The sequence below is a fragment of the Neoarius graeffei genome, chromosome 3 (genome assembly GCF_027579695.1).
Source record: "Neoarius graeffei isolate fNeoGra1 chromosome 3, fNeoGra1.pri, whole genome shotgun sequence".
Taxonomy (NCBI): Eukaryota; Metazoa; Chordata; class Actinopteri; order Siluriformes; family Ariidae; genus Neoarius; species Neoarius graeffei.
The window spans coordinates 19,991,478-20,013,597 of record NC_083571.1 but is presented as its reverse complement, the minus strand read 5'-3'; positions in this window follow the sequence as shown (position 1 = coordinate 20,013,597).

The following is a 22,120-nucleotide window of genomic DNA, read 5'->3' as shown; positions in this document are numbered from 1 at the left end:
AATGTTATATTGAGTAGTGTAATTGAATTTATTGAATACTGATTTGAGTATTTGAGTTGATGTTTTTTAATGATTTGAGCAGCAGCTGATGATGTTTGTTAACCCTCTTTGGTCCCCACATTGTTCGTGATCCTGGAGGATCCCTTTTATGGGGGAGGTGTGATGGCCCTAGCGGGCTACCTGTAATTGTTCTCAGTTTCTACTACAGGTATCGCATCTGTGGGCGTGTCTTCTTGACATCTAATTGGCAGCACCAGAGCGCAGTGTTGCCTTCCTATAAGTAGCGCCACGCTGACCTTCCCAGAAGGAGGCTCCTTTTTTTTTCTTCTCTTTCCTTTTTGGTTCGGTTTCTAACTTCCAGGCGGCTGCTCTTTTTCTTTTCTCTTTATTATTGATTGTAACAGACAACATGTACTTCCCGTACTACTAGCATTCAATACTCAATATTACGCTGTTGACCATTGATGATCTTTCATAAATCATTTAGTCTAGTTTTGGTTGTATCTATTTTCGCTGTTTAAATAAATATAATTAATTGTGGGTACGTCTCCGTCCTCCTTTATTGCCAAGGTGTCCCCTAGGCCTTGACACAGGGCTATTCATCCCTTTTAAATTCCAACTCAAGAATCTCAGGGATGAATCAGTTTTAACATGATCACCCATATCTTAAATCAGGGTGAATAAAACAGCAAGATGGGTATAAGAAATAAACTGGAAATACAGCACATACACCTAGCAAAAACCAAAGGACCTCAGCTAGGAGGGGTAATATCAGCGCAACCACCATATAAACAAAAAAACTGTAAGGTTAACAAAATCGCATCAAAACACATAAATGAGGAAATAAACACATAAAAACGAAACAAAGTCACATGCGCGCACAGGTAAAAGTATCCCCCTCTCCCTCCCCCAGTCCCTAAATCTCCCTCCCCATGGGAGAGAAATCACGGGGAAACTCCTAGTCTGATTCCGATGCATCTACAGTGCCTTGAAAAAGTGTTCATACCCCTTCAACTTTTTCACATTTTTCCACCTTACAACCATGAACTTAAAAGTTTTTTATTGAGATTTTATGTGATAGACCAACACAGAGTAGCACATAATTGTGAAGTGAAACGAAAATGATAAATGGTCTTCAAAATTTTAAACAAATAAAAATCTGAAAAATGTGATGTGCATTAGTATTCAGCCCCCCTGCATCAATACTTTGTAGAGCCACCTTTTGCTGCAATTACAGCTGCAAGTCTTTTGTGGTATGTCTCTACCAGCTTTGCACATCTAGACACTGAAATTTTTGCCCATTCTTCTTTGCAAAATAGCTCAAGCTCAGCCAGATTGGATGGAGAGCATCTGTGAACAGCAATTTTCAAGTCTTGCCACAGATGCTCAATGGGATTTAGGTCTGGACTTTGACTGGGCCATTCTAACACATGAATATTCTTTGATCTAAACCATTCCATTGTAGCTCTGGCTGTATGTTTAGGGTCATTGTCTTGCTGGAAGGTGAATCTCCTTCCCAGTCTCAAGTCTTTTGCAGCCTCCAACAGGTTTTCTTCCAGGATTGCCCTGTATTTAGCTCCATCCCTCTTCCCATCAACTCTGACCAGCTTCCCTGCCTCTGCTGAAGAAAAGCATCCCCATAGCATGATGCTGCCACCACCATGTTTCACAGTGGGGATGGTGTGTGCAGGGTGATGAGCAGTGTTAGTTTTCCGCCACACATAGCGCTTTGCGTTCAGCCCAAAAAGTTCAACTTTGGTCTCATCTGACCAAAGCACCTTCTTCCACATGTTTGCTGTGTCCCCTACATGGCTTCTGGTAAACTGCAAACGGGACTTCTTATGCCTGTCTTTCAACAATGGCTTTCTTCTTGCCACTCTTCCAAAAAGGCCAGATTTGTGGAGTGTACGACTTATAGTTGTCGTGTGCACAGATTCTCCAACCTGAGCTGTGGATTTCTGCAGCTCCTCCAGAGTGATCATGGGCCTCTTGGCTGCTTCTCTGACCAGTGCTCTCCTTGCTCACTCTGTCAGTTTAGGTGGACAGCCATGTCTTGGTAGGTTTGCAGTTGTGCCATACTTTTTCCATTTTTGAATGATGGATTGAACAGTGCTTCTTGAGATGTTCAGAGCTTGGGATATTTTTTTTATAACCTAACCCTGCTTTAAACTTCTCCAGAACTTTATCCCTGACCTGTCTGGTGAGTTCTTTGGTCTTCATGATGCTGTTTGTTCTTCAGTGTTCTCTAACAAACCACTGAGGCCTTCACAGAACAAGTGTATTTATGCTGAGAGTAAATTACACACAGTAGGACTCTATTAACTAATTAGATGACTTCTGAAGGCAATTGATTGCACTGGATTGTATTTAGAGGTATCAGAGTACAGGGGGCTGAATGCTAATGCACACCACATTTTTCAGATTTTTATTTGTTTAAAATTTTGAAGACCATTTATCATTTTCATTTCACTTCACAATTATGTGCTACTCTGTGTTGGTCTATCACATAAAATCTCAATAAAAAACTTTTAAGTTCGTGGTTGTAAGGTGGAAAAATGTGAAAAAGTTCAAGGAGCATGAATACTTTTTCAAGGCACTGTAAACAAAACAAGTCATCTCTTCTGAACAGAGAGGCTCCCCAGCAAAAAATTCACATTTAGTATTTAAACTAGATTATCAAAACACCCCGGCGATAAACGCAAGTCAGAACCGTATTAACTGGGCTAGAGCTAGACCGCAGCTCAATCACCTTGAACCTAACATTAAACACAATGCAAAATCAGTCATGTTTATGGATATGAATGTATAAGCAAAGTAAACTAGTAATAGCATTTCAAAACATCTATAAAAGACCCAGGAATAGCAAACCTTAGTTAAAATAAAAACATGCACAGGTTCATTCCCTCCAAAGCTAGCTTGCAAGCTAACAGAGCTAGGCTAACCTGTAAAGTAACATTAGCTGCTAATGAGATAGCTAGTTCTAGCCTACCAGTAAGCTAACTGCCATCGATGGGTAAACTATAAGTAGGCAAACCGCCGTACAAACTACAAAAGATCCAAAATACTGTCACATATAGAAAGTCCAATGGACCTTACTTCACCCTGAAGGAAAGTTACTGTCAAACCAGCTCTGTGCATCCACCAGCAAATTGAAGTGTAGTTTCTCATTGCCATGGTCGATACGAAGTTGGGCAGGAAAACGCAGGGAAAACTGCACATCTTTCTCCTTCAGACATCGTCTCATGTTGGAGAAAGCAGCCCTCTTTTTAGCGACACTAGCATTGAAATCCGGGAAAATGTAGACCTTACGACCGTTGTGAATAAGCTGCTTCTTGTTGCCAATCCCCCAGCGCCAGGCTCGCTCCTTGTCCTGATAATAGTGGAACCGAACGATGAAGACCCTCGGCTTTAGCCCCTCGGCATTGGGGTTCGATGGTTTAGGGCCGATGCAATGAGCTCTGTCCAGAAGTGGTGGTGATTGGAATACACCTGTTCCCAGAACGTCTGCAAAAAAATTGGACATATATGCCACTGGATCAGCTCCTTCTGCCCCCTCAGGTATGCCAATGACACAAAGATTGCAGCGGCGGGAGCGGGATTCTAGGTCTTCCATTTTATCAATTAGCCGCTTGTTAGCCGTGGCAAGATCTTCAACCGCTCTTTCTCACGACACAACTCGGTCACTGTAACAGGAGAAGTGTTGCTCCAAATCAACAATACGGCGGTTTTGAGAATCAATCTTTGCTGTAAATCCCTCAATCGCAGCAGCAATTGGTGCCAGAGCAGTGTCTATCGCCAATTTAAGTTGATCAGTAATGACAGATGTTAGATCAGACATTAAAGCAGAACGAAGATTGTCCAAATCCACAGGTAGTTTAACAGGGGAGGCGCCATGAGTACTAGCAGACGAAGCGCTAGCATGGTCAGAGTTCTTAGTAGCAGGCGTAGCTGTGGTAGTAATCTTGTACCGACGCGATTTCTCTGATGCCATTTCAGTAAAAAAAAAATGTTCTAAAACTTTAAAGATAATAATACGGGGGCGTAACTATGTCTGTGAAAAATGAAAAGTTGTTAGCAACACCCTGGAGCTCTCTCCACCTCCACTTGTGTCATATGCTCAACCGGAACTCCCCTGTGGGCCTAATCATTTAATTGGTCACTGTGCACCTCAGTAGCGTGCCGCGAGCTTCCTTGTTTATCAAAGAGAGCACATGTACCCGGCATCTCTGCAGCTATGCTGAGACGTAAATGTAAGTTCACAGATGAACTAAAAAAGAAATTTCCATGCTTTCGTCTTGGTTGCGATCCATACGAAGCTGAGTGTCTGACGTGTAAAGCAGGCACTTACGTGTCAGTGGCAAATAAAGGTGTCAAGCATACAATGGCAGTGAGGGGTGAGAGCTCATCATCCAAACTCATGAAGTTTTTTGTAAGTAAATCCGAGAGTGCAGCTGTCACTGCAGCAGAGGATGCCTATGCTTTTCACACGGTTAAGCACCATGAAAGCTACAGGTCAATGGACTGCACATCTGGCTTGTTAAAAAAGGTTTTCACAGATTCCCCAACAGCTCAAAAATTCTCAAGCTCAAAAAATTCTTCGGAGCAGTGAAAATATTCCCTCTGCTCATTCAGTATTTTGATTGGAAGAACGGTGGTGTGCAAAGTAAATTACTTGAAATTAAAAGCACCCCAAATGAATCAGCTGACACTATTGCACAGTACATAAAAGACACACTGGAATAGAATGGGATATTTTCTAAATGCATTGCATTTACTGGTGACAACTGCAATACAATGTTTGGAGGAATCCGGTGTAATGAGGATGGGAAGAATGTGTTTGCCAATTTAAAAAAAGTCCTTGCAGAGCTCTTATTGGTGTAGGCTGCCCAGCACATATTCTGAACAATTGTGTTCACCATGGAGCAGACACACTGGATGTTGACATTGAGCACATCATTTTCAAAATTTATCAACATTTCCACATCTACACTGTACGCACAGAGAGTCTGAAGGAGTACTGTGAGTTTGCTGAAGTTGAATTTAGAACTCTCCAATCTCACAGCAAGATACGATGGCTGTCATTATTCCCAGGGATTGAGAGATAGCTACAGATGTATCCAGCTTTGAAAGCATTCTTTTTGTCACAGGAAAAGCCACCAACGCAGATCAAGAAGTTTTCTGAAGACAAGTTCAGTGAGATTTACTCGTGTGTATTTTAGTCGCATATCCAAGAGATGGAGAGGGAGAGCAATTCAGTTGTGGGTTGTTTTACAATCAGGGTACGCAAGCTAAAAATCACATTTAACACTTATTATCTTCAATATCAAAAGGCTTGACTTTGACAAATAAACTTGGTTGTTTATTGTAGCCCTGTAATAGCTCTATTTACCATGCAAAAAAATTTTGGTGATAACGTTATTTTTGGTGAATGTATGGCAATATATGGCATATTTAGCAAAATTACTCATGTCATTTAGAAAAAATGCTTTTTTGACCACAGGTAGCTCCAAAAGGGATGCACTTAAATCATTCTTTATACCATAAAACAAATATTTGGTTCCATATCATTGGAAACATAGTTAAGTTTTAATGTTGAATACCAGTAAGTTTTCAGACTATTTTGATCAAATTAGTATGTAATTGTGTGAAAAAATGTCCTCTCTGAGACAGCTAATTTTTCAATATAAAATAACATATCTAAAATGATTATTTTAATCCTAAAATGTGGTCAAGATATTGGGACATAAATATTAGAGACAACTAACACAAAGCTTACAGCCTTATATTTAAAAGCACTATGGAAATAGTGGATTCTGAATTGTCAAAAAAAAATGTCCTCTCCAAGAAATCACTTCATTTGTTTCTCCCAGCCCTGCTTAAAGCTACACTTAATCTTGTTATAATACAAACTATTACACATGCCTATGTTCATATGTGTATTAATTTCCAAAAGTGCAGATTTGACAGGGTTTTTTTTATTATTTGAATTTTGGACCCCTGTGACACAAACTTTGTACCCTGATTGTAAAACAACCCTTGTGGAAGTAACCCTTGTGGGGGTCCAGAGCATGCTTCATGAACGCAAGATGAACAATTTCATGCCTCTTAAAGTCAAGAGTATGCTGGCACAAAAGCAGAAGGATGGATATGGACAAAGGTGTGACCATTTCAGTGCTCAAGCACAGGACCTGTACAGTTCATGTTCTGACTGCCTAGAGAGATGGATGGCACCCATGGAGGAGTTTTCCACTTTTATGTGGATGGATCTGAGTGAAATTCCTGACTGGAATGATGTAGAGGGCTGCATCAGGCACCTAGCTGGGAAAGGGGTGGAAATTGATGATTCAAAGTGCTTTGATCAGGTCACCAATCTAAAGAAATTAATTGAGAGAAGTAACAGTGATGCAGACTTCAGTGATCTACTAGCACACCAGAGGTGGACCAAATTCTTTGAAAGATCCCAAAGTGTCGATTTTCATTCAGAGCTGCTTAAGATGACATAGTTTGCAGACCCATAGCCAGCATTGTGGAGGGGGGGATCTTTTTTCCCCAAAAGTGGACTTCATCTGGCCCCCTACTCCCATACCCCCCAAATACACGAGCACACTTCAAATCTTCTAATTTAGACATTTTTTTATTCGTTATAAGTCCTCTGTTGTCTAACGTATTATTGTTATCTTCCTACAACTGTGCTGTAACTTCATTGTCTGTCTCTGTTGCTCACCTCAGTTGTCTGTTGTTGCTCTCTTTCATTGTCTGTCTCTGTTGTTGCTCTCCTTCATTGTCTGTCTCTGTTGTTGTTTATGGCATCAGAACACTCCTGATCTGCCCATGCTTTAGCATAAAAAACAACAATAATTTCTAATTGAGATAAATGTTTCAAGTAATCCTGAGATTGAAATAATATCGCACAGCCCTATAAGGACAATTAATTTAAAATTGCCCAAATGCAGCAACAGTGGGTGTTTTCACACACACTGGTCTGAACATTTTCATTTTTCAGCTAGTGCACACGTTTCTTTTCACTCTGATCCAAATGCCAAACCACTGACAGGGCGTCATGTTACCATGATGCCATGTTACCATGACGACTGAAAAACACGTGCTCTTAAAGTCTTGCATTTTACTGTCTTCACACCACACCACAGCTCCGATTTCCCAAGCTGAAAAAAAATAAATAAAAGCAGCCCCAGGTCCGACGCTACTAGTACCTAGCCATCGAGCCACCTAACTCATCTCTGTGTGCGCGTGTCACTGACACACATAGACTGACGGACGGGCTGATGCTACCCCCCACCCCCACTGATCACTCTGACAGATCGATCTACCACTACTGTTGTAAACAAAAGAAAAACAAAAGTCCTGCACTCAGCACCTTACCCATTTTGGCCCTTTTTTGGAACATGGCGCCAATATTTTGGGACAAAGTAGCAGCAGATTTCTTGCGTTTTCTGTCTTTATCTTTTTTTTCCTCCCCATTTTCTCTTCTATCCAGGGCCACCGCGTGACGTCACCGTACCGCGAGATTGTGCTAGGGCGCCATATTGGAAGACCAAGTACATGCATACATACATACATACTCACAATCAGGCCCGCCGACAGGGGGGAACAAACGGGTATGTTGTCCCGGGCCCAGGAATGGGGGGGGGGGGGGGGGCAGAACTGGGCTCTCATGAAGTTGCAATTATTTTATTTCATTTCAAAATGTGTTGATTTGGGGGAGAAATGTGCTATATTTGCATTCAATAAATGATTTCTAGATCTTTTGCCTTTATTGTCTTTGAAAAAGGTGTCAAGAACCCCCTACCACCCCTAATGCAAAAATGGTTTGGTCTGACTCTGATTAAGGGGAAAAAAACAACATCGTTCGATCATAGCGCTTCGACAATCAGGGTGCGTGCCATTTGCCAACATGCACAAGTCAGGAGCACAGAAAAGAAAAGAGAAAAAGAGAGGAAGAAACCAAGAGACTCAGGGGCTCACTGCATAAATATTTTAAAAAAGATTCGGATGATGCAGCAGGTACTAGCAAAGGCAGTGGGGCAGCTGAGCCAGGTAAGACCAGTGTTGGGCACGTTACTTTCAAAAAGTAATTATAGTTACTAGTTACTTTTCCCAAAAAGTAACTGAGTTAGTAACGGAGTTACTTTGTCATAAAAGTAACTAATTACCAGAGAAAGTAATTATTCCGTTACATTTTGTTCCCCCTCAAAAAAAAAAAATGAAATTCAATTAGTGTAATCATAATAAAAGTGAATGTTAAATGTGTTTAATGACTGAAATGGACACTTAACAGAACCAATTAGTAACGTTATCTACACTATATTAATATTTTTGTGGGACAATGTGAGATAAGACATCTATCAAATGTAATATATTTTTGTAGTTATTAAAATCATGTTACTAATTACTGGCCACTGACGAGGACAAACGCTTTGTTCCTCGACATAAATGTGCATTGCACGTAAACACTCTTGCCTTTTATTTCAAGTAATGAAAAGTAATGGCTGTATTTCCAATGTGAAAGCGCAGTGCTGGGCTGACTGCTCGCCATCGCTGGGTCTTCTGATTGAAAGGCAAGGCAAGGCAAGTTTATTTATATAGCACATTTCATACACAATGGCAGTTCAATGTGCTTTACAGAAGCAAAAACAAAAACAGTAAACAATAGAGAAATAAAATTACATAAAATAATTTTATTTTTAATCTAAAACAATTAATTAAAAAAATTAAAAGAAAATAAGAATTAAACAACAGTAGAAATAAAATAATAAAATGCCAAAAAGAAAAAAGGAGAAAAAGAAAAAGAAACCAGCGGAATAAAATAGAATAAAATTAAAGTAAATTTAAAACATGCAGAGAAAGTAAAGATTATAAAAAATGTAAAAATATTAATTATTTAACAGAAAGCATCTGAAAACAGCTTGGTCTTTAACCTAGATTTGAAGCTGCCAACAGCAGGAGCATTTTTAATGTCCTCTGGCAGTTGGTTCCATAGATGTACTGCATAGTAGCTAAAAGCTGCTTCACCACACTTTGTTTTAACAACTGGTTTTAATAGTAAATTTTTCTGTTTTGATCTGGTAGATCTGATTGGGTTAGGCCGCTGCAACATATCAGAGAGGTAATTGGGCCCTGTACCATTTAGAGATTTATACACCAGCAGCAATGCTTTAAAGTCAATTCTGTAGCTTACTGGAAGCCAGTGAAGGGACCTTAGAATTGGGGTAATGTGCAGCAGTGCAGTAGGTGTGGCCTACCTACTTATGTTGTCCAAATCTACTCTGATTGGCTTACTGTGCCGTTGTCTCGTGTCTCCCTGCCCCACACGAAAGCAGAGTAAAGAAAGGCTGAGCAAGCAGCGTGCCAGATGAGAACAGCTTTAATAAAGTAACGCATAGTATTTTATTGTAAGTAACGGGAACGGTGTTATAACGATTTAAAAAGTAATTAGTTAGATTACTCGTTATTAAAAAAAGTAACACCATTAGTAATGACGTTTATTTCTAACGCCGTTATTCCCATCACTGGGTAAGACACAGCCAACTTTTTCCAGCCCCGTAAAGTAACCCCAACTAAGGCACGCGCGGCACGCAATTCATGTTACAAACGAGGGGAGAGCAAGTCACACTGAACACCATATCAAACGCACAGGGCATTGAATCATTTCATAACCACAACGGCTTAATAACATTGTGTTTCATATATCTGATTGAAGCTAAGAATATTCACATTAGCCCGCAATCATATCCCGCCGTTTCTCGAGCGGTGTGTTCTTCTCTGCTTTTCACACTGGACAGTACGCACGCCCGCACAACAAAAGTCCGGCGCATTGCATTTCGCACCTGAATAGTTGCAGACTAAGGAAATGTTAAAACTGTAAAAATGTTGAAATGCTAAAATGAAATGGTTGTTGACCGGTTGAATTGTTTTTGAATACCTGTCATTTAAGGGTTGGAGTGAGTAGAGACTGGGATAAGAGAGGTGTGTGTGTGGGTTGGCCCGGGGGGCATTCAGAGCATTTTGTCCCGGACCCAGCCAAAGCTGTCAGCGGCCCTGCTCACAATATAAAACAAAGTACGAGCGAGAGTAAAGTGACACGATGGCTGATAATTCTGGTTGTGGGAGTACATTACCAGTTGCAGAAAGGGCATGGTATGTGGAGAAACTGGCTGTGATTGATGGGTTTGACCCATATGATAAGACTCGGGGCAAGGGAGAATGGGTTTTTTTATTTCATAATTTATTTTTAAATTTACTACTTATCTGTTTTTATTTACATATATTTGAATTACTTGGACATGGGGAAAAACTATATTTAAAATCTAAAGAGGGATGGAGGGAGGAAAATTAAAATAAAAGAGAAATGAAATATAGAGTAGAGTATATTTGATAAAATTAAGGATGTTTTTATTCAGTAAACATTTTAAAAAAATGTTCTACAACACTCTAGCCTAGTGACTTACCAGTAACAAAATAGACTTGAAGTATTCAGATCCGCTCTGAAACCTCAAGTAATATGTATACAAGAAACTTGGCTCAAATCACAGTTAGATTTTGTATTATATGGGTATGTTGCTATTCGAAGGGACAGGGAAGGTGGTACTGGAGGTGGCATAGTTACCTTTATCCAACAGGGGCTAGGCTATAGGGTTATAAGTGTAAGTAAAGAATCAGAAGCAATAGTAGTAGAGGTATGGATAGGCAACTCAAATGTGTGGATAGTGAATTTTTACAACCCATGTAAGAAATTAAGTAGAGAGATCTTTGATAGTATTATTGGAGAAGTAACTAATAAGATGGTATGGTGTGGGGATTTTAATGCGCACAGCACACTTTGGGGTAGTACACACACAGATCACAATGGTAATATGGTCGAGGAATTCCTAGAGGATAGGGGCTTGGTGTGTGTGAATGATGGAAGGGGAACTAGAGTAGATGTGGCAAGAGGATTGGAATCCCCAATTGACCTTACTTTGGTATCTGAACCAATAGCCAGTGTCACTAAATGGGAAGTGTTTGGAGATACCACTATAGGTAGTGACCACTATCCAATTATGTGTGAAATTGGAGTGGGGCATGTTCGACTGGAGGAGGTAGGCTCCCCTAGATGGAAATTAAAGAATGCTAACTGGACAGCATACAGTATGTTCAGTAGTGTTAAGTTGGAAGGAATAAACACAGACAATTGTGATAGCGTGGATGATTTTAATGGAATAATAACAGAAGTTATGCATTCTACTGCATTACAGATTATTGGTAAGGGCAGTGGCCATGGACAGCGTAAAATGGTTCCTTGGTGGACAGATGACTGCAAAAAGGCTATACAGGAAAGGAACAAAGCTTTTAAGAAAGTTAAAGCTACATTTTCTTTTAATGACTTAGTGGCATACAAGAAGGCCCAAGCAGTTGTTAGGAGAGTAGTTAGACAAGCCAAGCGACAACAGTGGCAACATTTCTGTAGTAAAATAGGAAGGGATATTCAAATTAATGATGTGTGGAGTATGATAAGGAAGATGGGTGGGATTAGAAGGGAGTTCACACTACCAGCTATAAGGTATAAGGATGAAGTCATGATCAGCAATGAAGACAAGGCTGAAGCATTAGCTAAAACATTTGTAAGAGTTCATAGCTCTGAGAATTTGACCGCAGAAGCAAGAGCAGCTAGAAATGAAATGTTAAGAGATCACCCTAACATATTTGATAAAAAGAATGATGGTAATGGAGCATTGGATGTTCCTTTTTCCTTATTTGAGCTGAAAAGAGCCTTGGCTGGGGTTAGAGCAACATCCCCTGGTAAGGATGAAATATGCTATAAGATGGTGGAGTGTTTAACCCCTGAAGCTCAGGAAATAATTTTAAAACTATATAATAGGGTATGGGAATCAGGGACCCTACCACTGGCTTGGAAGCACTCCGTTATTATACCTATTGGAAAACCTGGTAAAGATAAGTGTGAGGCAACTAGCTATAGACCCATTGCCTTAACATCAAATATGTGCAAAATTATGGAACGTATGGTTACAGACAGACTAACATATGTGGTGGAAAGCAGAAATTTGTTTACTTGCCATCAGAGTGGATTTAGGAAAGGAAGGACCACCATGGACCCAGTTGTATGTCTAGAAAATGAGATCAGGAAGGCTCAGACCAACAAGGAGCAAGTGAATGCAGTATTTTTTGATGTGGAGAAGGCATATGATATGCTGTGGAAAGAGGGTCTTCTCATCAAGTTAGATTCCTTGGGCATAGGTGGGAGAATGTATAACTGGGTGATGGATTTTTTAAGGGACAGGAGTATAGAAGTAAGGGTTGGGGCATCTCATTCTAATACTTACTCCATAGAAAATGGAACTCCCCAAGGCAGTGTATGTAGTCCTATTCTTTTTAACATTATGGTTAATGATGTTTTTTCTGGAGTTGATGCTAGTCTTGGTAGGTCATTATATGCAGACGATGGGGCGCTATGGGTCAGAGGCCGTAATGCAGCATTTGTGCAAAAGAAACTACAAGTAGCTGTCAATAATGTGGAAGAGTGGGGTAACAAATGGGGTTTTCGTTTCTCTGTTGATAAGACCCAAGTAATGTGTTTCTCCAAAAAGCAAGTTAACCCTAATGTTCAGATTACTCTTTATGGGCAGCCAATTAAGCAAGTCTTATGTATTAGATTTCTAGGTGTGTGGATGGACTATAAATTAACATATGGAGAACATATCCAGAAGGTCATAACCAAGTGCAAAAAGGCAGTAAATATTATGAGATGTCTCATAGGAAGTAGCTGGGGTGCAAGTATGAGGTCTCTTAAGCACATCTATACTGCTTTAATTAGGTCAGCCCTAGATTATGCATGTATTACATATGGGTCAGCTGCAAAATCCCATTTGCAGAAACTGGATGCTATTCAGGCACAGGCTTTACGTTTATGTTGTGGGGCTTTTAAGACTTCACCAGTTCCGGCACTGCAGGTAGAGGTTGGTGAAATGCCACTTTCACTGCGACGACTACAGCTAAACATGACTTACTGGGCCACATTGCAGGGACACAGACAGGATCACCCAACTAAAGCAGTCCTAGAAAAGTGTTGGGAACATGGGCACAAGCAATATAATAGTTTTGGATGGATAGGAGATGGTGAAGCTGAGAAGTTGGGCTTGACAAAAATATCTCTGAGCTGCACAGTAGCATTACCAGCTACTCCTCCTTGGTTATTCCCCATGCCTACAGTAGATTTTGAAATTGCTAAGCTGTCAAAGCATGGTAACGAATATGGTGGGATGAATGCTATGGTGCAACAGTACCTAAGCACTAAATATAATGGAATGGTTCAAGTATACACTGATGGTCCAAAAGATCCAGACACAGGAAAGACAGGAGCAGCAGTATACATACCGGAGTTTGAAACATCACTTAAGCGTAGAACATCAGACAACCTGGCAGTTTATTCTGTGGAGCTGTTAGCTATTTTATTTGCACTGGTCTGGATAGAAGATTCTAAGCCAAACAGTTTTGTTATATGTTCAGATTCCATGGCAGCTTTGGTCAGTATTCTAAACTTTCAGTCTTCTTGCAGGCTTGACTTAATATATGAAATTTATCAGAGTTTATACCGTTTAAATCATAGGGATATAGCTGTAAGTTTCATTTGGGTTCCAGCACATGTAGAAATACATGGCAATGAAGTAGTGGACTCTCTGGCCAAAAAAGCCCTTAAATTGAGTTTGGGTGATTTAGGTGTGCCATTAAGTAAAAACGAAGTTAAAACCATAATCAAAACTAAAGTAAGCAAGTTATGGCAAAAACAATGGCATACAAATACAAAGGGGAGATTTCTTCACAAGATTCAGCAGGTAGTCCCTTCAAAAAGGCAGGGTAACTGGAACAGAAGGGGGGAAACAATAATTACAAGGTTAAGAATAGGACACACCGGCCTTAACCATGGTCTCTATGTAGTAGGAAAACATAATACTGGTCAATGTGCATCATGCAACCAAATAGAAACAGTGGAACATGTTTTGCTACAGTGTCAAGCTTACAATACAGAAAGAGAACTCCTACTAGAAAGGGTCAAAGCATTAGGATACACAACATTAACAATAGAAGATTTACTTTCATTTTCCACAGTTAAACCATTAGCATGGATACATATTATGACATTCCTAAAGGCTACTAGGTTATTCGAGAGAATTTAATTTCAATTTTTTATTTTTTTTTCACACATAAAGTAGGACTAAGCGTTGAAATCCCCATTGATGCTCCACACCCATAACAGTTGGTGGCGGTAATGCACCATGTTGGATGCCAACCGCCAATAAACATAAAGAAGAAGAAGAAGATCCGCTCTGCATAAAGCAGCTAAATCCTCTCTCTGTCTCCTGGCAGAAAGCTCCTTGGTTTGCTCCCCTTGTGTCTCAATCACAGCTGGTATTCTGTAGAAAGACTTCTTTTCACCTTTCCCATCAGCTTTGTTAGAACCCTAACACAGCACAAAAGTTTACCATTGTAGGTTTTTGATGAACCAAGTGCCTCGTGGGTTCACATACCGCACGCTGCCGTTATTTCCCCCTAATCGCTTCTTCTTCTTCTTCTTCTTCTTCTTTCAGGTTTAATGGCGGTTGGCATCCACTATGGTGCATTACCGCCACCAACTGTATTTTTGCGGAACTGCGACACTATCTAGTTGGAGTTTCAATGGAGGAGTGACCAAAAAAAAAAAAACCCAATAAATACACTAAATCCTACCTAAAAGGCCTGTATTTTTAAGGAACTCAAAAACATGCTTCCAAGCAGATGGTACTGAGAAGGCAAGTAACCTATCAAGAGTGAGCCTAGTCTCCCCTAGCTCTCTAACTCGTTCTAACAGAATTGCTCTCTGGACACTATAAGCTTGGCATTCTAATAACATGTGATTTACAGTCTCTCTTTCCTGACAGTAGATGCAGTGACCAGTGGCATGTTTGCCAATTGTGTGGAGGTTGCCATTTAATCTACTATGACCTATTCTAAGCCTTGTGATTACTTGTTCTTCTCTACGGCTACCGCTGCCCAGTCTTCTTGAAGGGACCTGTTTTTGAATTGCTCGTAGAAAGCTGCCCCTACTTTCCCTATCCCACTGCCCCTGCCATGCACCCAACATTTTCCTGAATATAATAACCTTGACCTCCGCTTTGCTTAGTGGGATGTTAGACTGGATTTCAGATTTCAAAGCCTCTTTGGCAAGCTGATCCACAGCCTCATTTCCTGCAATGCCCGAATGGGATGGAACCCATAGGAAATTTACTAAAATGTCTTGCTGGTGTAGTCTAAAAAGATATTGAAGTACCTCACAAAGTAAATCAGGCCTACACTTAGACTTGCCGTGAAGGATACTATTCAGTGCTGACAGGGAGTCAGAACATATGACATTGAATCTAGATTTAGTGTCATCAATCCACATTAAAGCAAGATAGATGGCAAATAACTCCACTGAATAAATTGCAAGGTGGTCAGACGTCCTTTTTGCTATTTTTGTCTTATACTGTGGGATAAAAACCGCAGCTGCAGTTTTCCCAGTTTCAGGATCTTTAGAGCCATCTGTAAAAATTTGAACCCCTTCAGGATAGTTATTGCGAATGTGAAAGTTGGTTAAATATTTCACATTACTATCATCCTCAGCTTCCTCGCGCATCTTCACCAGGTTAAGATCCACCTCAGGCATAATAAAAAACCAGGGGGGAATAGCTGGCAGTGGTACCACAGAGCTATGGGCCACCTTGGTTAAGCCAAGCTCTCCAGCCTGATCATTTCCAACCCACCCAAAACTATTAAAGTTTGCCTTGCCATGCTCCCAACATTGATTAAGGATATGCTTGGTTGGATGATCCCCTTTATAACCCTGCAGGTTCGTCCAGTACACCATCCCCAACTGCTGCCGCCTTAAAGCCAATGGCATCTCCCCTGCTTCAACCTGAAGTGCAGGGACTGAAGAGGTTGTGAATGCCCCACTGCAAGGCCTGTGCCTGGACCACATCAAGTTTCAATAAGTGCGTCTTTGCTGCCGAACCATACGCAATGCACGCATAATCCAGTGACGATCTAATAAGTGCTATATAGACACGTTTTAATGCCATCATAGTGACACCCCAATCACTCCCCACTAGACACCTCAGTATATTTACTGCCTTTTTACACTTGACAACAACTCTCTGAATGTGATCTCTAAAAGTAAGTTTACTATCCATCCAAACCCCTAAGAACCTCACCACCTCAACCTGTTTGAGCGGCTGCATATATAAAATAATTTGCACAGGTGGTACACGTCTTCTCTTGGTGAAACAAATAACCTGTGTCTTCTCCACTGAAAAACGAAAACCCCACTTATCGCCCCACTTCTCCACAAGACTGACCGCCGCCTGAAGTTTCTGACTAATGAACACTGAGTTTCGGCCCCTAATCCACAGTGCTCCATCATCTGCATACAATGAACGTCCAATATTAACATCTATTCCAGAAAAAATATCATTAATCATTATACTGAACAACAGAGGGCTGCACACACTACCCTGTGGAACTCCATTATCCACAGGATAAGTACCAGAATATGACTGTCCAACACGCACCTCAATGGTCCTATTTAACAGGAAGTCCATGACCCAGTTATACAGCCTACCACTTATTCCCATTGCCTCTAACTTGATAAGGAGTCCTTCACGCCATAGCATATCATATGCCTTTTCTATGTCAAAGAAAACTGCATTGACTTGCTCTTTGTTTGCTTGAGCTTTCCTTACAGTATCCTCCAAGCACAACACAGGGTCCATAGTCATCCTTCCCCTGCGAAACCCACTCTGACATGAGGTAATTAAACCTCTCTTTTCAACGACATAAGTCAACCTATCTGTGACCATCCGCTCCATTAACTTGCAGAGGTTAGAGGTCAACGCAATGGGCCTGTAGCTTGTTGCCTCGCTCTTTTCCTTACCAGGTTTTAAAATTGGTACCACAACAGAGTGTTTCCAAGCTAGGGGAATAGTCCCCATTTCCCATATCAAATTAAAATGCTTCAAAAGTACCTTTTGTGCTTCAGGCCTTACTTTATCCACCATTACATAACAGATGTCATCTTTCCCTGGAGAGGTAGATCTAACTCCCCTAAGGGCCCGCTTTAACTCAAACATAGAGAATGGTGCATCAAAGGCCTCATCAGTAATAATCTTTTTCTCTAACACATTAGGGTGCAACCTTACCAATTCCTCCCTAGCCACTCTAGCCTCAGCAGACACATTATTCATACTATGAATTCTGGCAAACACTGTAGCAAGGGCTTCTGCTTTCTCCTTGTCTGTTCCCATGACTTCATCATTAAACTTGATAGCTGGTAAGGAATATTCCCTCCTAATTCCCCCCATTCTTCTAATCATCCCCCACACTTCATTAATTGCCGTATCTCTTCCAATAGTGTCACAAAATGCTCTCCACCACTCCCTCTTTGCCTTTCTAATCACCCTCCTAACCATAGCTTGGGCTTTTTTATACTCAACTAGATCAGTGAAAGAGAAAGTAGACTTAACCTTTTTAAAAGCCTTATTTCTTACCTGTATTGCTTCCTTACACTCATCTGTCCACCAGGGCACCATTTTCCGCTTCCCACTGCCTGACGTTTTCCCAATGAATTCTAAAGCAGAAGAATGCAATATCTCTGTAACCTTACTGTTAGCCATATTAACATCCTCATACACATCCAAATTGAGACACATCAGCCTAGTACTACAATTTGAGGTAAAATCCTCCCATTTGGCCTTTTTAAAATCCCACCTGGGGAAGATTACTTCCTCAATCTGAACAGATCCCACTCCAATTTCACACAGGATGATCACTACCAACACAGTCATCCTGCAATACATTCCATTTAGAGCATCTTGCATACTGCGCAGACACCAGGGTGAGGTCGATAGCTGTCTCCCGCCCACTTGAGACATTAATTCTGGTTCCCCTCCCATCATTGAGGCAAATTAGATCTCTTTCCTCTAGCAACTCCTCAATTACCTTACCATTACTATTGGTGTCTGTGCTCCCCCAAAGGGTGCTGTATGCATTAAAATCCCCACACCATACCATCTTGTGGGATACATCCCCCAGGAACTTATCAAGAACATCTTTGTGTAGGACAATGCAGGGATTGTAATAATTAACAATCAAAAAGGTGGAGCTACCTATCCATACCTCAATAATAATTCCCTCTACCTCCCTACTTACCTTTATTATTCTATATCCCAACCCCTGCATGATAAATAAAGCCACCCCTCCACCAGGGCCATTATCCCTGTCCCTACGCACAGCTACATATCCTTGTAGGACAAAGTCCAGGTGAGGCCTAAGCCATGTCTCCTGAACACATATAACATTTGGCTTAATATCCAAATCGTCAACAAATTTCTTAAACTCCTGCCCATTAGAGCAAAGACTTCTAGCATTCCACTGTAAAATACTAAAAATCATTAGGAACCCCCACATGATGCTGACTGTGAGGTGGCTTGTACGCCCTGGAGAATATTCAATGCTTTAGTAATTTCATCGACTGAAACTTCCGCCCCCACACGAAAATGCTTCTGTGCAGCTTTGACAATAACTTTAATCCTCTCACTCCTGCTCTCTGTGACCGCTGAGCAGTTTATGACTTCAGCCAAGAACGCCAAGAATTTCACACTATCCACCTTTATAGCGTCTGCACATATAGGGCTAGGTGATTCCTTACTCTGCTGAGAAATAACACTTTGCCTTTGTCCCTGCTGTCATTGGCCCGTTTCAAGCTTCCTTCTTCCATCAACCTTCTTAATTGCCTCTGCATAGGTAAGTTTCTCCTCGACCTTAACTCTTTGTACTTCAGACGCTTTTTTGTGTGCTTGACAACCCTTGTATGCTGCACTGTGTGAACCCCCGCAGTTGCAACATTTAACACTAGTACCCTCCTTACATTGACCATACTCATGATCTTCTCCTCCGCATTTACCACATCGTCTTTTTCCTCTGCAAATGGCTGCTACGTGCCCAAATTTCTGGCAATTAAAGCACCGCAATGGAGGCGGGATGTATGGACGAACCTGGAAGCTCATATATCCTACCCTAATCCTCGTAGGCAATACCTTCTCATCAAAAAATAACAAAACAGAAAGGCTCTCCTTTTTTATTCGATCTCGGGTAAACATCAATCTCCTACATTTGACAACATTAGCTCCAGATACATTGCTCATAATATCCTCACACGGCAAATCAGTAGACACGTCAGTTATAACTCCAAGTTCAAGTTTCTTTTGCTCCCAGTAAGTGCACTTAATTTTCTTACCATCCATTTCAGACATTGCAAGAAGTTTATCCCGCTGCGCGGCATTGTAACAACCAATAAGTAAGCTGCCATCTCTTACAGGTGTGACCTGCACTGTGCCTACGGCTGCATGAAGTGCTTTGGTAATTTTCAGTGGATTAATAGAGATAGGTGAATCAAATTGTAATTTGACCTTTAGTTCCTTGTCATTTATCACTTGCATTGCTTTATTGGGATTACCTTTATCAGACTCTAAATTACCTTCGGACACTCTGTCTCGTTTCGCTCCTCTCCCTACCACCTGCCATTCCTCTTTTGAATTTCCCTCGCCTTCTCCTTCCATGTCTATTTCACCTCCAATCAAACTACCGTCACTTCTCTCCATCTCCACCAAAGCCCCCAAAAAACACTCCTCATCACCCTGTCCCGACGCCTGGGCTGCATCTGCTTCCACCAAACTTGTGTAATGTTCCTCCAGATAAACCCGAACACACACACACACACACTAACCCAGCGGCTCCCTCCTCTAACGTTACTCCACCCTTCTCCCTCCCCCTAATCACGAGTTTGTTGGTCTTCCAATATGGCGCAGGGTTTGTTTACTTCCGGTTTTGGGTGACGTCAGTGAAAGGGGTCTAATGGGGGCATTACCGCCACCCACTGGATTGGGGTGTAAAGCAGTCTGAACAAAACGTGTAAACATAAACATAGGAGAAATTAACCCGTTTTTCTAACTCGTCCTCACTTAGTCTACTTTTCTTTTTTGATTAGTCTGGATTTGATATTGTAAATTTAAATGTGAATCAATGTATATTCATCGGACATGAACAAATGAATAAATCTTGAGTAATCTTGAGGGGCGTGTGTGTCCGGGGAGGGGGGGGGGATCGAACGAACCCTCCGATCCCCCCTGGCTACGGGCCAGGTTTGTTTGTTTTTTTGCCATACCTGCTCACAAGGGCGGCACGGTGGTGTAGTGGTTAGCGCTGTCGCCTCACAGCAAGAAGGTCCGGGTTTGAGCCCCGTGGCCGGCGAGGGCCTTTCTGTGTGGAGTTTGCATGTTCTCCCCGTGTCCGCGTGGGTTTCCTCTGGGTGCTCCGGTTTCCCCCACAGTCCAAAGACATGCAGGTTAGGTTAACTGGTGACTCTAAATTGACCATAGGTGTGAATGTGAGTGTGAATGGTTGTCTATGTCTATGTCTATGTGTCAGCCCTGTGATGACCTGGCGACTTGTCCAGGGTGTACCCCGCCTTTCGCCCGTAGTCAGCTGGGATAGGCTCCAGCTTGCCTGCAACCCTGTAGAAGGATAAAGCGGCTAGAGATAATGAGATGAGATGAGACCTGCTAACAATGCAAATGTTGAGCGAATCTTTTCACTGATGCAAGCCCAATGGACCAAGGAGAGGAATCGCTTGTCTGTTGATTCACTGAATGGGATTCTGTGCACACAGTACAATTTCAAGAACATGACCTGCAAAGATTTCCATTCCTATTTAATCGGCAATAAACAACTGTTGGGGAAGATTCAGTCATCTGAGAAATATGCCCCACGCGAGGAAGACTAAAAAGCCATAGGCCAGTGTAGCCTATTACTTTTTTTGAAATGTTTTACTTTGTGCCCATACAAATAATTATGTTTATGTTAACAAATTGTGTTTTATTTTGTATTTTTTTAGGTTACCATTATTGTTTTATAGGGACAAACATTGAAAACCTTTACTTTATATTTTATATCAAATCAAATCAAGTTTATTTGTACAGCGCTTTTAACAATAAACATTGTCGCAAAGCAGCTTTACAGAATTTGAACGACTTAAAACATGAGCTAATTTTATCCCTAATCTATCCCCAATGAGCAAGCCTGTGGCGACGGTGGCAAGGAAAAACTCCCTCAGACGACATGAGGAAGAAACCTCGAGAGGAACCAGACTCAAAAGGGAACCCATCCTCATTTGGGCAACAACAGACAGCCTGACTATAATATTAACAGTTTTAACAGGTATAACCCTCAACTGTCCTCATGGGGCCGTCCTTCACAGGAGTGGGGCGATAAAACTCCGACCAGACACAGGGCACCAGGATGGATCAAGCAGGTCCGAGGGGCAGAAGAGGCCAGCATCTCAATCCCAGGATCAACATGTAACTCAGAGGGACAGATGGGGGGGGGAAGAGAGAGAGAGAAAGAAAACACGTTGTTAGGTATGCCCTAAAAATGACAAATATTAAATCTGTGTGGTAGGCTCGCAGAGACGAGAGTCTTTACATCAGGCATAACACACAATGGCATGTTAATATGGTAAAAAATATATCATGACCTGCTCTGGCTGGATGCTTGATTGGGTGATGGGAGCACACTCCTCAGCAATGATGAGATGCAGATGGGACCCTTAGGCCTGGCCAAGACAATTCAGTTACATTTCACCGGGTCTGGGACATGCGACAGAATGTCTGACGGCCGATTCCCTGCAGGCTACGATAGCCAGTCGAGGTCCCCACCGTCTCCACCAAAAGATTTCCTGTTGACTCCATGTAACTCAGAGGGACAGATTTGGGGTGGGGGGGAGAGAAAGAAAACACAGGTGGTTAGGTATGCCCAATGTCACCTGAATAAGTAGGAACAGTATACATATTGCACCGAGTACAAGCAGGGACTCCGGCAACTAACTATGACAGCATAACTAAAAGGAGAGAGCCAGAAGGTAACACAGGCATGAGGGAGCCCCGGGACATAAAGCAGCCAGCCACTACACCATCAACAAACTCGAGTGAGCAAGCGAGTGGGGACTGACAGCATCCATACATCCCAGTTTACCAAAACACTC